Below are 13,079 nucleotides of genomic sequence, written 5' to 3' on the forward strand. Positions count from 1 at the left end.
TTTGACAATATACATCTTCCTATATAATAAAGGAAGAGTATACAATCCTAGGTGTCAACTTTTTAAGCCTTCCTCCTTAATCTGATCCTAGGTGTCAATTTTTCAAGCCTTCTCTCTTGATCCAATCCTAGGTGTAATTTTGTTAGATTTTTCAGATTTTGTTTTTATGTTTAAGAGTTTTACAAAAGAAGAAAGGTCAAAGTAAGCTTTTGGTTCATTAATCCTGTAATCCACACAAAAGCCAAAACTCTGGTCAAAACCCATACACCCTTCGTACCCATCTTTCCCTTTTCTCTTCCTGTGTTCTTCTTCCTTCCCTCTGCCCTATCTCTTTATAGATCCATGTTCTGCTTTTGAATTTTGAAAAAGAGGTTTTGATTTTCAAATCTCTACTCTCTCCCTCAATTGCCTATTCGTGCATCTTTCAAATCTCTAATCAGATTTCAAAATTCAAATGGATTTCAAACACCCACCTCTAAATCCCCCCTTCATTCAAATGACAAAAACCCTAAACAGATTTCAAAATACAGACAACGTTCTTTCTCTTTCATGGTTCTCTTTCTCGCTCTAGAAGTTGTTCAAATGCTCGTCGTATGCCGATCACTCCGACTCCGCCATCTTCTGGTCTCCATGTGTCGAAATATGGCGATAAATTGACATCAGAGGTAGTTTTGAGTACTGTTTGATTGTTGATTGTTAGTTGATAATTGTTAATTTTACTGTTATGTGTTTGATTGAAAGTTTAAGATTAGGTTTAGATGTGTAGATGAACTGATGAAGGAATTAGTGAGTTACCGTGTGATTAGAACTGAAAGAGAAAGGAGAAAAAAGTTGTTTCAGAAGAACATAGTTTAATTTTTTTAATTGCATGTCATGTGTTTGATTGAAATTTTAGATTGTGAGTTTGAGATTGTTTGTGATTAGGTTTAGATGTGTAGGTAGAAGTGATTGACTTAGGTTTATGCAAAGGAAGTACTGGATTACGGTGTGATTAGAACTGAAAGAAAAAGGAGAGTAAGTTGTCGAAATAGACGTTGAATCATCGTAGGATGTAGTTTTGAATATTGTTTAACTGTTGATTTTACTGTCATGTGTTAGAATGAAAGTTTGAGATTGTTTGTGTCAAAATTCACCTTTGCATAGCTTACATCTGGAAATTATAAATTTTTATTTTCAAGTTAATGGCGGCGCTATCTAGAGATCTATTCAAGGATTTTGTACGGTGAGTTTATGGCATTTGATTCCCCTTTTCTTTCCTATAACGTTTCTTCTTATGTTTGTTGGGATAATTAATTACATTACTATTTTTTACGTTTAAGTCTAAATTTACTCTCAGAGGATCTCTACAGATTTCCGTAGAAGGTTGCAGATTCCATGGTTTTGTTCCTCTGTAGTGGTGTGGTGCTGATGGGGATTCGGAAATAATTTAGCAGGTTTAAGCTATAGTTGTGTCTGTTTTTTCGGTTTCGTACTCATACAACTAAATACATGTGTAAACTGTGTTTCTTATTAACTTATGTGTAGGACCAAGATTCCCTTTTCAAAGATGATGAGTTATGAAATCTCCATATAGGATGGAAAGAGAGCTTAAACCTCATTTGTCTATTCTGGTTGGCTAATGTAAGTTTGAGTCTTTTGTGAGTAAGTGCCACTCATAGGTGTTAGTGAATTCTAAATTTATATTATATTTCTATTTAATATGATTTGTTATTGTCACAATATATGTTTAATTTATCATTTATTTGTGTATATTTTTTGTGATTTCTAATTAATTTTTTCTTCCTTTTCGGGATGAGTTTATTCTTACGTGGTTTTATGGGAAGACTACTATTAGGTTGAAGATTACAAAACTAAAGGTGTATATAGTCTACCCTAAAGATTTTGCAACCATTTAAAATATCATTCCGCTAACAGAAATCGGTATGTCTCAACTTTCGTTTTACTTTACTTTTTAGTTAAACACGCTAGATCCAATAAGACGAGTCTCAAGTCGGAACACGAGCAAACAGTTAGGTTTTCTGTTTCTTTTTTTATATTTGACACATTACTTTCTGTGTTATTTATACAGATTGGATATATTTGTTTGTGGCAACCAAATACGCAAGGGTGTTGCTCTTAAAGCCGTTCGGATCGCAGAGATGTTGCTGTAACCGAGATGTTTAGTTTATTCAGGTTTTATTTTGGCCCGATTAATATATAGTTGATCTGATGTTAACCTTTCAAACAAGATCTACTTGCTGATATTCTATTTGACCCGTATCGTATTTTGTTATAGGTTCAGGTAAATTAAGATGTTGAATTAGCTGTTGAAGAGAATCTGCATTGTTTTAAAAAGTAGCAACGAATCAACGATACTAATTATATCTGAACCAGGTCACAACCTGACCTTTGACCAAACTTTCAATACTCCAATAACTTTTTATCTATCAATTAAATGCATATTTTATCTCAAACTTCGTTTATATAATGTATTGCAGGTGTCGCACCTTCTATATCAAATGAAAATGTGGTAACAGTAAAAAATGCAAATGTACTTGTGGAGTCGCAAGATGATGATAAGATGCAAGACCAGAGAGTTTAAACACGTTTGGTTTGATTTGATGTCTTTTTTTTTTAAATCGATTTATTTAAACAAGTTAAATGACATGATGATATAGGTTTTTAGTAGTATTCGAATCATTAACTATTTGTATTTGACCAAAACTAAAAAAAATATAACCATTTGAAAAGGTTAGTCATTTTTTAGATTAAAAAAGGAGTAAAATCTTTACATCGAGAATGTCCTCAAGCAATAAGATGGACACCCAAGATTTCTTGCGACACTAATTATATAAGTTGCGTTTAACTTCTTACGACACTAAAGGTAAGTACCCTATCTTTATTGTCTCTTGCTTTACATACATTATTCTGAACTCAAATTCGTAAATAATGGATAAAATGTGTAATAGTTCACATTTATATATTTTTTTTATTCGAAGTTTATAAATGCAACATGGTGGAATTTTTGTTTAATTGAGGCTGAATATATGGGACTTTGAGTCTCAAAAGATGGTGATTTACATTGCGTAACTATGAATCTTAAAGTAGTTATTAATATGAAGTCACTGAACTTCAAACGAAGCATGCAATTTGATATAAGAGATTAAAGAATTGAAGGAACAGGATATCACTTTAGCACGTTAATAAATTTATAGATATATATGTTGAATAATATTATGTTTAAAATCATAAAAGATTATGATTTTAAACATGTTTGTTAAGCGCTCATAGTCAGCCCTATAGTGAAGCGCTCATAGCGAGCACTATAGTGAAGCGCTCATAGCGTATTAAATGGCCATGTACATGTACTTGATCTTAGTTCAAATGTGCAGGTATTTTACTTGAAACACCCAAGGTTTGAACTGTCCATGCACACCAGATAAGTAAGTGCAGCCAACAATAAGGATCTTGCATCAAGAAACGTTTCAATATTTACGATCATGGAATATAGAACAATTGTGCTTGATTGTATTTAGGTTTCGGTTTATTGTTTTCAAACGATTAAACATGTTTGTTATTTAAAAAATGTTCTCTATTTTTATAGTCATTTGTCATTTAATAAATTTTGGTATGCAAGGTTTTCTAAAAATCACCCTTGTCTGCACACGGGTTCACTCCTAATAATTAATTAAAAGAGATTAAACGAAATAATAATTACAAATAATTAATGATAACCTAATATGATGATAAGTGTCAATCTAATGGTTTCTTTTAGAGTAAACTGCCAAAATGGTCCCTGAGGTTTGGTTATTTTTACCACTTTAGTCCAAAACTCAAACCTTTTAAATCTGGGTCCCTGTGGTTTTAATTTTGTTGTCATTTTCATCCAAAATCAAAATCTGGTCAGATTTTTCAGTTAACACGCAACTTTTTTTGTCTTTTTTCTCTTTGTTAACGTACTATTATAACAAATTAAAAAATCTGACCATTTTACCCTTCATTAAAATGGAGGAAAAAGATAAAAAAAATTGGATGTTAACTGAAAAATATGACCAGATTTTGCTTTTGGATGAAAATGACAACAAAATTGAAACCACATGACCCAAATACAAAATGTTTGAATCTTGGACTAAAGTGACAAAAGTAAGCAAACCTCATGAACCGTTTTAGCAGTTTACTCTTTCTTTTATTATATAGTATAGATAGATATATTAGCTGTTTTTTTTTTCAAATCATTCATGTGTGAAAGTGAGAATTGACAACGAACACGTCTAAGCTTATCATAAAGCTTGATGTTTTAGGGTGACTATATCAAATGGGAAAAGAAAAGAAATCTCATTCAATGGAAGTTGCTTCTGTATAAAAGTGGAGATCATATATAGGTATCCTTCTTTAATAACATATTAAGTTATGTAGATAGGCTTTATAGGTTATCCTATTGTATAACTTCGTCATTTTCGAATTGGGTCTTAGTTTTAGGTTTGCTGGTCTATTTATTTCGCATTGTATCTCATTGTATGGCGCATATAAATATACAATTTAAGGTTGACCAAATTATGGTTTACTTTTCATGAACTCATATAATGGTGCTTCATGATAGCATTGTTTAATTGGTACAAAACAATTGTAACTGTGGGATTAACTATGATTGCAGGAGAGGATAATGTTCTTGAACTCCCACATGCTCAAGTTCCTAAGTTGGCTACACAAGCTGAGCAGCAGCAATGGCTCAAAACAACAAAGCAGCCATGAAGTTAAAAAGTTCGTTTGATGTCATACGCTATAGCGCGTGTTGGCGATGTTTCGACATATTACCCTAAGTAATTCAATTTCTGTTTTTTTTCTTCTTGGTAAGGTTTGCCAGACATAGGTCTTAGCATGAAGAGATATCAGGTTATAAATCATACAAAAAATACTTTTATAGATATAGATTTTTTTTTAACACAACTCATAACCCGTGAAGCTCACGGGTATATAACCTAGTATATGTATATAGTCAATTTTAAACTATACATATGTGTATATTATGAAAGGCTTAGGAAAATGTGTGGTCCAGAATGCTTCTTAAGTTTCTCAAATAGGGTGGACTTCTCTTAGGATCCCTACCCTATATATATATGGGGTAGGCTAAATATACCCCCTCTTATTACTTTTTATACCCCCTTTCTATAAAATCATATTAAAACTTTTAATATTTACCCCCTATACAAATCATCATATTAAAAAATATTCTTTTTATTACAAAACAAATTCAAAAATGTAAAAAAAAAAAAAGATTACTGACGTTTTATTAAATATTTATTTTTTAATTTTTATTTAAATCATATTTTTTAAAAGTTTTCATATATTGTTTCTAAAGACACTTTTTCAAATAATATTTTGATTATGTTTTTTATTGAACATCTTTACAAATTAATAATAACATTTTTTCTTATAAAAATAATAAAAAAGGTTTTGAACTTTCTTTTTGAAAAAAAGTCTATATTATGTTTTTTCCTCGTCTAGTTTGTATTTTAAAGGTCTTACTTTTATATTTTTTAATATTTTAGACGTGTTGATAAAATAATTAACAATTTTTATTTATAAAAAAGTAAAAAAAAACCTTTTAAAATAGCGTTTACAGCCCATCTATGTAAGTGAATAAATAAACAATAGATACTAAAACTATTTTATCAAACTATAAATTAACAATCTATATAAATTTAAATTTAATTAGTGTAAAGAATATGTTATAAACAAGTTAAACCCAGTTTAAGACTTGAATCGAAGTGAACACTTTTCTAAATCAAAACAAATGGATAGGGTTGATTCTCAAATATTTTTCTCTTCTTCATTTAAAAAGTATATCAAACTGGTTGATTTAAAAAATATATGTGGATTTTTTTTTGTAATCAAAAGTAGGTATTCGAAACCAAAAGTCACGTTAAAGCATAAACTTAATTACGAATAATCATCGGTTTTCGACCACACATCAGATACCCACTTCAAGTCGTTCCAAAATAAATAAATAAAAAACATTTTAAAATATTAAAAACGATAAATATAAGACATTTAAAATACAAACTAGACGAGGAAAAAAAATATAATGTAGACTTTTTTCAAAAATAAAATTCTAAACTTGTTTATTATTGTTTTTATATGAAAAATGTTATTAGTAATTTGTAAAGATGTTCAATAAAAGAAAACATAATCAAAATACTATTTGAGAAAGTGTAAAAAATATCTGAAAACCTTTTAAAAAATATGGTTTTTTAAATAAACATAAAAATAAACATTTAAAAAAAACGTCCATAATATATTTTTACACTTTTGAATTTGTTTTGTAACAAAAAAGAATACTTTAAAAAATATGACTTGTTTAGGGGGTAAATATGACAAGTTTAAATGTGATTTTATGGAAATGGGGGTATAAAAAGTAACAAGTGGGGGTACGTTTAGTAGCCCCCATATATATATAGAGGAAGGTTAATGTACAATACGGCTTAACGTACATCACGTACGATAGGTGTCACGACCCCCGACCCCATCTAGCCGGAATCGGTGCCGTGAGCAGTTCAGTGGTACCGGTGATTATTTTGAAAAATATTGCGGCGGAAATTTCATCAGGACCGTGAGTTAGGAAAAATATCAGAGTTTAGAAACACCGGATTTTATTTAAATGGATGGAATAAATTCCAAGTTTTACAAAGGTAGCTTTTAATGAAAACAATATTTCTTAAGTTGATTTAATTAATAAAATAAGCCACTTCTTGAAGTCTTTTAGTGCCGGATCCAATCCTTACTCCAATCTACTGTAATTACCTGAAACGCGTTTTAAAAAGATTTTGTCAGCGGGAAATACTGAGTGAATTATTCATTTTACTGAAAATGACACGTTTTATGATTATTCACAGTGTTAAGATCTTTTACGCATGTTTCTGATATCAACCAACTACCCACAGTATTTGTCACTCGACCGAATCTGTGACAGTGGTCATATCACCATTGGCTGCCCCAATGAATGACGTAAATCAATTAAATTAGCTTCGCCCACCTAAAATGATTTAAACTGTAATATTGTGCACAATACCCCACATACTGGCTGTAATTTGGTGATTACATCAACTTAATCACTGGTATTATAATCTCGGAAAATGAATTTGGAGTATTGTAAGTAGTCACAAACTGTGATAAAAGAATTTATAAAAAGAAGAATAACTCACAAATCATCATGCAGGATTGAGTTAACAAACTTCTTGATTCTACTTCTTTCGATAATTAGGCATGTACTTTATTATTCTGGATCTTCTGATGATTTAATAGTTTGTTTGATTGTAAGGGTGTAGTTGGGAGTGTTTTTGGTGGTTTAACAGAATAGAATACGTGTTGGTGTAAAACCCAAATCAAACCTTAACGGTAGTCATGAAATTTGAACCTTAACGAATTTCACAAAAACCGGGTTAATGATCAATACAGCAGTTACGATAATTTCCCGAGATCAAATTCTCATAATGAATGACCAAGTGCAATACTTCAACTCATTTATCAAAATGACAAACGACAAAGTATAGTACTTCAACTCGTATATCGAATTATCGACAACGACAAAGTACAATGCTTCGGCTCATTTATCGGATTACCGACAAACGATAAAGCATAGCCCAATGTGGGCGGCACTTAGGCATTCTTTGGATATACTGATCACTCGAAAAATGAATCGTAATAGCGATTGAGTGATTATTGGTTAGAACACCAACGTATAGAGAGAAGAAGAAGAGAAATGAGCAAAGAAAAATGAATCCTAAGCTTCTTATTTATAGCAAGCAGGCAGGCAGCTCAATTTCATATTCTGGGTCGATGTGGGATTCAAGTGACGTGCTTGCTAGCTAGCTTGACGTGCTAGCTAGCTAGCTTAGTTATTTTATTTCAGCTGCTTAACTCGTTTTTCTTGTATAACTTTTAAAATATAACGTTTTATAAAACGACGAATATGTCTTTAGAACGAGCATATTTTTATCTACGTTTTAACCTAAGTTTCATTAAAAACGGAGTAAGGAAAAAAAATAATATATTTTATTATTAATATTAAACGTTCTTATACGACCTCATATATATCTATTTTTAATAGACCTTACTTAGCTTAATTAATCTTGTTAGCTTAATTAATATTGATTAACTGATTAATTAATCATACTAAACTTAATTAGGGTTTCCTTATTGCATAATTATCATACTAAATATTAATTTTAGTGAGGGTTGTTACATTCTCCCCACCTTAATAAAAATCTCGTCCTCGAGATTTGAACTATGATATTTTCTTGGGGTTATGTTTCTTCTTTTAATTAAGAGGAATAATGTAGCGTTGAATGGAATCAAAAGATATTTTGAGGGGTATGGACATTTTAAAAATAAAAATGATTTGTTAATGATTACCCGAAAATCAATATTGTTTACTTAAATGGTAATAGATAACAGGACTTAGTGTATTGTAATCTGAGTACATAATTGTACCAAGAAAATGACGAATCAAACGAATGACTCATGAATAGGGTTTAACACAGGCTACAACTCTATTCGGATGCTACAAAGCGTTGGTAATGATTTGAAAGAATTCAATAATGATGACCGAATAAATTCACCGTTTTCGAAATTGTGAGTTTCAAGGAAGCGTATCTAGATATTTCAAAAATGAAATGTTCAAACGAATGAGATGAAATGGTATAGTTTTTTCAAGGTGATTGGGTTTAAGCCAAAAGATATATGATCTATAGATCTTTAAAATGAATGTGAAGAACTTTTTGGAATTAGTAAAATTCTTTGTCAGAAGAAAACTTACCTTGATTGGTACCTAAGGAAGACTTAAGGTTGACCAATTAAAAATGAAATGAAACCATGAAAATGATTCGGCAAATATTGAATTATGATATGAGAAAATCAATGTGCTGAGATGGGTGATTTGTAAGAATACATGAAAAGACAATAAAGTTAGAGTATTTTTGTCTTAATACAAAATTGTATTCAGATGATTTTAATCAAAATGTTTGATTTAAAGATAGGTGATATTTTGGTTTACTAAATACCTTTTCCTTTTATGTTATCATAAAGTAGAATAATAAATAAATATAGATAGGTTTAAAATATCAAAACCCGTAATAATAATAATATATGTTTTATAAATAGGTTTACCCAATATCGTGGAACTCATGATTATTATTTTTAAAATCAAGTATGTTTACTATAAGATTAGGGTATCATGAAAGTAGAATAATAAATGTTTATTTTAATATCGAGCATACTTAAATATTGGCTTGCGTAAATGACATTTGATATTTTAATATGTACATATTATAAAGGAATAGTTCTATAAGTATTTAATAGTTGTGAAATATTAACCAAAAGTTTATTTATAACATGTCTTGCTTATGAATATTTAGGCGATTATTTAGATAATTTTATTCGTCTCTTTATTTGTTTTATGAAAATATGTTTTCTATTCACAGTACGAAGTATATATATATATATTTCTATAAAAATATTTGTATATATAATTGAAATTTACTAAATAAGTATGATGACTTAATTTATATTAAATAGTTATTATCATTGTTGGATATTGGTTAGTACTGCCTTGTTTAAGCATAGGTGATCAGTCCATGCCTAACTAAGGCTGCGCTATCCAATATCTGTCTTGATAATACCCTTAAAATAATGTTAATACCTACTGTTATTAATATTTAAATATTTACTAAAAATAAATAATTTAAACGAGATCAGCGAAATTTTCAAATGTTGTGAAAAATGTCACCACAAGGTGATTGTAATCAAATAAATGTTTTGATGAATTCGAAGACTAAACAAGCATGCTATGGTTCAAGAGAATTGAAGTGCTTGTCGGGACTATTTTGAATATGATGGCTTCAATCCATCATATGGGACTTTGAATTGAATACATGATGCGAGCAGGTTCACACAATTGAACTTGGTGTAAACAAAACGAGTTCATGTATTAATAAGAAATTTTGGGATATGTTTACAACAAAAACCATGTATGCTAAAGGAAATTGAGTTTTTTTTTTTCAAGGAACTTATTGACTCAATATCAAAGAGTCAACGTTTTGCAATAAACGTGGTTTATAAATGCAAAGATTAAGTATAGTGATATGATATTTGAACTTTTGATAAAAATAATAAATTGGAATGAAGCCCTCCAGGGGTCTTTATAAATCAAACGAACCACATGCGCAACAAACAGTGCATGTGTAAAGTGTGGATTTACCAAGAAATGAAATAGATCAATATTTGCTACTATGAAAGAAATCCTCATGGTATGATGACTATTAGAGGAAGTAAAAACACGAAAGTCAATTCTTTATAGGCAGAAGTCAGAATTGTAACGAAAGAAATATAAGAGCTTTATCTGGAATTTCGTGTGATAACTTATTTGTTTAATGACATTATCAGAGAATGTCGGATGAAGTGAAATGGAATAGGGAATGTGCAAAACTATATGACTTCTTTTGTAGTACTAATAATTATGACTCAGGCTATGTACCGATGTTTGTGAAATGTTGTTCCAACGTACCTCAGCGAGATTTTGATTGTTTTGTAAGATCATGTGGCAAAATACCGCTTTTTGATGAGTAGTACTTTTACCGACGGAATTAATATTGGTGTCATCGTGCCTAATTTATATTTTCCAAAGGTCTTGCCTTGGAAGTTGTGTGTATGATAAACTTTGACGTCTGTGGACGTATAATTTAAGTTTTATGTGTTTTCTTGTGCATTAGCACAACTTGACATGCTTCTTACTTGCGTTCATAATTTATGGCGTTAATAATTTATGGTAACATATTGGTAATTCTTATATTTTTGATGGTGTCCCAACTTAAAGGGGTTTCCATTTATTATTGTTGCTCGAGTTACGAGGTAGATGATCAAACGAAAGAATGTTTGACATCAAAATTAAAGATATATGCGAAAGATTCCTGATAAAGAAATCTATATACATATGCTTGTGCTTTATTCTTAATTGACTTTTGGAATTCCTTATAGATATACATATCTATATTATATATTTCACATGTTGTAATATACATACCTTTCATAGGGTTAAAGGTATATAATAGATTCATATTTCCAAAAACCAGTCAGATATTTGGTCATGATACTATTTAGGGAAATCTTGTTACTGGTTTGACATACCATTTATCCCGTCTTATCCGGTTCGCGCCGGAGCGGTAATTTCAGTATATCCGGACAAGCTGGAGAGTCTGCTACTCTATACCCAGTTTTGCCGGAGAAAATTTTCTATTTCCCATAAATAGTATCTTTTCAAGATTTTAAAAGTATCTCTTTTATTAGGACTTTTACCCAGAATCAAGGAAATTTGTATTTCCATAATATATCTTTATTCGTGACCAAGTAATACTAATAAACAAGAATAAGTAGCAATTAAATGCTATTGCCTGCTAGTCGTTATTCTTATTGAATAACAATTATACTTCTTTATACTCATATAAGTAATTTTATCTTGAAGCTTATATTAAGACAAAATTCTTTAGTTCGAGTCTAAATATCATTCAGAGTGCTATCAAATAATATTAAGTTTCTAATTTTCCGTTTAAGCTTAGGTATTATTATAACACCTATTTGCATAAACAAGTGGCTTAGCTTATACTAAGGCATCTTTTCTTATGTTCAAGTCTAAATGCTATCAGATGTGCTACCAGTTAAGTTAATAGTAATCTCCTAACTCTTTTATTTAAGCTTAAGTATTGTTATCACAACACTTATAGGCTTAAAGTAGTGGCTTAGCTCTGATACCACCTTCTGTCACGACCCCCGACCCCATCTAGCCGGAATCGGTGCCGTGAGCAGTTCAGTGGTACCGGTGATTATTTTGAAAAATATTGCGGCGGAAATTTCATCAGGACCGTGAGTTAGGAAAAATATCAGAGTTTAGAAACACCGGATTTTATTTAAATGGATGGAATAAATTCCAAGTTTTACAAAGGTAGCTTTTAATGAAAACAATATTTCTTAAGTTGATTTAATTAATAAAATAAGCCACTTCTTGAAGTCTTTTAGTGCCGGATCCAATCCTTACTCCAATCTACTGTAATTACCTGAAACGCGTTTTAAAAAGATTTTGTCAGCGGGAAATACTGAGTGAATTATTCATTTTACTGAAAATGACACGTTTATGATTATTCACAGTGTTAAGATCTTTTACGCATGTTTCTGATATCAACCAACTACCCACAGTATTTGTCACTCGACCGAATCTGTGACAGTGGTCATATCACCATTGGCTGCCCCAATGAATGACGTAAATCAATTAAATTAGGTTCGCCCACCTAAAATGATTTAAACTGTAATATTGTGCACAATACCCCACATACTGGCTGTAATTTGGTGATTACATCAACTTAATCACTGGTATTATAATCTCGGAAAATGAATTTGGAGTATTGTAAGTAGTCACAAACTGTGATAAAAGAATTTATAAAAAGAAGAATAACTCACAAATCATCATGCAGGATTGAGTTAACAAACTTCTTGATTCTACTTCTTTCGATAATTAGGCATGTACTTTATTATTCTGGATCTTCTGATGATTTAATAGTTTGTTTGATTGTAAGGGTGTAGTTGGGAGTGTTTTTGGTGGTTTAACAGAATAGAATACGTGTTGGTGTAAAACCCAAATCAAACCTTAACGGTAGTCATGAAATTTGAACCTTAACGAATTTCACAAAAACCGGGTTAATGATCAATACAGCAGTTACGATAATTTCCCGAGATCAAATTCTCATAATGAATGACCAAGTGCAATACTTCAACTCATTTATCAAAATGACAAACGACAAAGTATAGTACTTCAACTCGTATATCGAATTATCGACAACGACAAAGTACAATGCTTCGGCTCATTTATCGGATTACCGACAAACGATAAAGCATAGCCCAATGTGGGCGGCACTTAGGCATTCTTTGGATATACTGATCACTCGAAAAATGAATCGTAATAGCGATTGAGTGATTATTGGTTAGAACACCAACGTATAGAGAGAAGAAGAAGAGAAATGAGCAAAGAAAAATGAATCCTAAGCTTCTTATTTATA

General features: G+C 30.7%; 1 long non-coding RNA gene across 7 annotated transcripts; it reads left to right on the forward strand.

Moving 5' to 3' along the window:
• Positions 1-241: 241 nt before the first annotated feature.
• Positions 242-4,973, forward strand: LOC110922365. Of its 7 annotated transcripts, none has more exons than XR_002583097.2 (7): positions 242-665; positions 1,179-1,433; positions 1,525-1,920; positions 2,069-2,172; positions 2,276-2,373; positions 2,478-3,422; positions 4,634-4,973. It is a non-coding gene; the product is annotated as an uncharacterized LOC110922365 (long non-coding RNA). The 7 variants fall into 7 exon arrangements; XR_002583098.2 differs by lacking the exon at positions 4,634-4,973 and having other exon boundaries at positions 1,525-1,620; positions 1,824-1,920; positions 2,478-3,577; XR_002583099.2 differs by lacking the exon at positions 4,634-4,973 and having other exon boundaries at positions 1,525-1,620; positions 1,835-1,920; positions 2,478-3,577.
• Positions 4,974-13,079: the final 8,106 nt, after the last annotated feature.

This window comes from Helianthus annuus, chromosome 17 (assembly GCF_002127325.2).
Source record: "Helianthus annuus cultivar XRQ/B chromosome 17, HanXRQr2.0-SUNRISE, whole genome shotgun sequence".
Lineage (NCBI taxonomy): Eukaryota > Viridiplantae > Streptophyta > Magnoliopsida > Asterales > Asteraceae > Helianthus > Helianthus annuus.